Here is a 4,679-nt window from a genome sequence, read left to right as displayed (position 1 = left end):
TTGACTATGAATATGCAAATGGGTATATTGTCTGTTACTTTGAATAATATGTAATAGGTCATCTTCTGACAACATAGGGAAGTTTTGTTGTTGTTTGTTTGTTTGAATAAATAGATCATGGGAGAGAATAAAAATTTTATATAATAGTTTGCTGTAACTGATCACAAAGTGACAATTTCTCTAGCTCTTTAGAAGTGAAGAAATAGACATCTGGTTGGAAAGCAGACTTTGAGAAAGAATGGACTGAGTAGAAACAGGCATTGAATATATAGGCTAGAAAAAGACAATCTGTAACCTGGTTTTGTCACTTTTCACCAACATCTTTACAACATTGGGGAATTAATTTCTTCTGGAGATTAAAAAGTATGACTATTTCTCAGGGGAGGAAAGTAAATCAACAAAAAGCCTGAGTTTGTCCTTGCAAAAATAAATCCCTCTTTGTGGCTCCCATGTCTTTTGTTTTCTCCCTCCCCTCCCCTCTCTTTTTCTATCTTAGTCTCATGTAGCCCAGAATGCCCTATAATTCCCAATGCTGCTGAAAAGGGTCCTTGAACTGAAACTTTTGCCTCTCTCAAGATGCTCTGTTACAGGCATGCACTACCAAGCTGGTCTTTACTTTTGCTTTTGTAATTGTTATTAGGAGAAACGTTGCATTAAATCAGAGATAGGTACCTTATCTCTGGATTATTTATAATCATTGCTGAGTGCATCCAAATGAAAGAGTTGGGATCTAAAATGAGATTATAGATAGATCTTTTAAAATGGAATTTTAAATGACAGAGACATGCAGAAAAGACTATGAGCAGGGAAATTTAAGAACATGATGAGCTTGTGAAACAGCGCTGACCTTGGATAGTGAAGACTCAAGACAGTTATAACCTTATAGAACAGAATTCAGGGAGAGAGCAGAGTTAAAGAAAAAATGAAAGACAAAAGAAGAAAATGCAGAAAGGCCTACAAATGTAAAGCAATTTCCACCTAGAGTAGATGTCACAGAGAACTGTTTACATATGCAAAGATTCCGTGTGTGCACATATTTATTCTTGAGAGAAACCTAAGAAAGCAAGAGATGGAAAATGAATGAAAGCAAGGGACAAGCTCAATATATTTACAGAGCTCTTTAGAGTGGAATCAAAATACTCACTGACCTTAATGGACACTCTGAGAAGAATTGAAATGCACCATGTACATGATATATATGCATATAGAGACAGAATACTGAGAGATAGAGAGAAATAAAGAGAGAGAGACTATTTCACCTGAGTTATTTGCTCCATTTAGTCAATAGAAAAGGGCAGCTAAGATTGCAGAAAACATAATTCATTCCATTGATATGAAAATGTAACTGAAGGGAAACTATTTCAGTACATTTTAGATGCGAAAATTTTATGTACATGATTGATGTTATGTCACTATTTTTGGGCTCCATTTGCTATTTTAGAATGAAAACCTTTGTAAAAAGCAAGAGTAACCATCTACTGTATATTTTGTGTGTGGTACAATGTCTACTTGCTATTTTGCTTGGTCAGCATCCATCTCTTCTTATATCTGAACGGATGCTAAGTATTGAATGAATGCTTATTGTTTTCTCTTTGTTTCAAGTCCAGCTGGGCCTGGTTAAATCTCCACCTTCTTGCATACTCTTATGGGTCAATATTAGTTGCTCAGAGTTCTAGTTCATTTGTTTCAAGTTCAGTGAATGAATGGACTACAACCTGAATGTTTTTACTCAGACTGTTGGGAAACAGATTCTTTCTAGTAGGGTTGTTAAACTTGTTGAGGATGGGCATTACGACATATAGGTTTCGACAGGGAAGACTTACTGGTAATGAATCCAGTCCATGATTCTTGCAAACACTGAAATCAAGCCCTGCCTGAGATTGGCATGAGCATTGTGCAGCAATGTAGCCAATTCAGTATGAATTACTGATATTTGCGTACCCATTACCAATGCTGAAAGTAAAAAATAGAGATTTATTTTTCTAAAATTACAAAATCACTGTCTTCATATCTATAAAGTACCTTTCCATTCTGTAGCTTTATGATCAACCAATTAACTATGCCTTCGTCAGCCTGTAGATATCTATAATGCCATAATTATTTGACTTTTAATTGATGTAATTATTTAACATTAGTAGTGGTATATGTAAAACTGAATTTATTGAAATAAATGACTTTAGTATAATTTTATATTTTGATACAATTTCCTTCAACATTGAACATGAAAATGAATTAATTTAAAATGTGTATGTATAGTGATAGAGTTTGAACACAGTATGTAAGGCAGCAAAATAAAGCTACTTAGACTTTTTGATGTTGATAATTGTAAATATACACATGAAATAAGATAATAGCATTATATTGATGTAAGTGAAAATACCAAAAAAAAGGGAGTTAAATATGCCAAGAAGTATCGGAAGTGTTTTAATTAGGAAAGATCGTTTTGGTGGTTTTAAAATAGAATAGGTTATTATACAGCCCTGGCTTGCCTCAAACCCACTGTGGCTTAGGCTAAACCTGAAGTTCTGATTTTTTCATTTCTATCTCTGAAGTGCTGTGATTACAGGCATATATCATGAAACACAGTTTATGTTGGTCTGGGTGTCAAACCCAGAGCTTCATTCACTCTTTAAAAAAAGTTCTCTACCTGATCTATGCCCTCAGATTACACAATATATTGTGTTATGTCCACAGGGATGTCTCCAGATAGGTCCTTGGGCAGTAGAGGAGAGGGTGCCTGAAATGGCCTTGTCCCATAGTCAGACTGATGACTATCTTGAATATCACCATAGAATCTTCATCCAGCATCAGATGGAGATAGAGACAGAGACCCACAATGGAGCACTGGATTGAGCTCCCAAGGTCCAGCTGAAGAGCAGGAGGGAGAATATGAGCTGAGCAAGGAAGTCAGGATGGCGTGGGGTTGGTCCACCCACTGAGACAGTGTGCCAGATCTAATGGAAGCTCACTAAAGCCAGCTGGAGTGGGACTGAACGAGCATGTGATCAAACTGGACTCTCTGAATGTGGCTGACAATTGTGGCAGCCTGAGAAGCCAATGATAATGGCACTGGGATCTTTGTCTACTGCATGTACTGACTTTTTGGGATCCTAGTCTGTTTGGATGCACACCTTCCTAGGATTTGATGGAGGGGGGAGGGCCTTGCACTTCCCACAGGACAGGGTACCCTGTCCTCTCTTAGGACTGGAGGGGGAGGAGGTAGAGTAAGTGGTGGAGCAGGAGGGAAAAGGAAGGAGGGGAGGAAGTGGAAATTTTGAATGGTATTATTTATAAAGCAATAACAAAAAAAATTAAGATCTAGTTTCTTGAGTTCTTTATATATTTTAGAAGTTAATCTACAATCAGATGTGGAATAGATGAAAATTCTTTCCCATTCTGTAGGCTGCCATGTTGTCCTAATGGTGGAATTCTTTGCCGTATGGAAACTATTCAGTTTCATGAGGTCCATTCATTAACAATCAACTTAGTGCCTGCACTATGGTGTTCCGTTAAGGAAGCTGTCTCCTATGCCAATGTGTTTAAGGATATTTCCCACTTTCTCTTCTACCAGGTTCAGTGTATCTGGTTTTATGTTGAGATATTTGATCCACTTGAACTTGAGTTTTGTGTGGGGTGATATGGGTCTATTTACTTTCTTCTATATGCCAACATTCAGTTAGAGCAACACGATTTATTGAAGAAGCTTTCCTTTTTTCCATTGTATAATTCTGGCTTCATTGTCAAAAGGCTGTTGTCCATAGGTGTGTGGATTTATGCCAAGGTCTTTATTTAAATTCCATTGATGAACCTGTCTGTTTTTATACCATGACCACTTGGCTTTTATTACTATAACTCTGTAATATAGCTTGAGATCAGGGATGGTGAATGATGTTTTTTGATGTGTTTTCAGATTTTGTTTGTACTTTATTGAGTATTTTACATCAAAATACCTGAAGGAAATTAATCTTTAAATTTCTTCCTTTGTTGAATTGTTGTATATTTTGTTGTGTGGGAAGTATAGCCTCATAATATGAACTTGGCAATCTTTCTTCTTTTTCTATTTTATGGAATAATTTGAGCAGTGTTAGTATTAGCTTCTTTGAAAGTCTGGTAGATTTCTGCACTAAAATTTTCTTGTCCTGGGCTTTTTTTTTTTTTTTTTTTTTTTTGGTTGGGCACTATTGAATCTACTTTTAACCTAAAAAGCAACTACTAGTCTCGAATATTTTACATTGGTATGGATTTTTGAATATTGATGCAAATTTAAGGTTATTTTTCTTACAACTTATTGCATATATTTTCTGCTCTTATTTAAGGTATTGTACCTATGAAACTCATTTAAAAATGTAATATAATGTTCTAGTCTTTGAAAGTTAATATTACAAACTGTTTAGAATAATTAAGAAATACAGGTTAGTAGTTAGTCACCTATAACAATCAAATATAGTCATGTTAGGTACATGTTCAAAGTTAAACAGGGATATATTTTAAATAGATAGATCATCTTCAAACACTTCAGAGATTCAAAGAATACAGCATTTAAGATGTTTAATAACATAAGTTTTTTCATGACAGTGAGGCGTGTCTGCTTCTGGACACCCCAATCTACCCCAAAGGAGATGACGGATCTTGAAAAACCTCCAAATTGAGTTTTCTTCAAATGTGACAAAGCTATCCAC

Source organism: Alexandromys fortis, unplaced genomic scaffold, assembly GCF_014885135.2.
Source record: "Alexandromys fortis isolate MF-2015 unplaced genomic scaffold, M_Fortis_MF-2015_v1.1 scaffold_48, whole genome shotgun sequence".
In the NCBI taxonomy this organism is placed as follows: Eukaryota; Metazoa; Chordata; class Mammalia; order Rodentia; family Cricetidae; genus Alexandromys; species Alexandromys fortis.
This window is presented reverse-complemented; position numbering follows the sequence as displayed.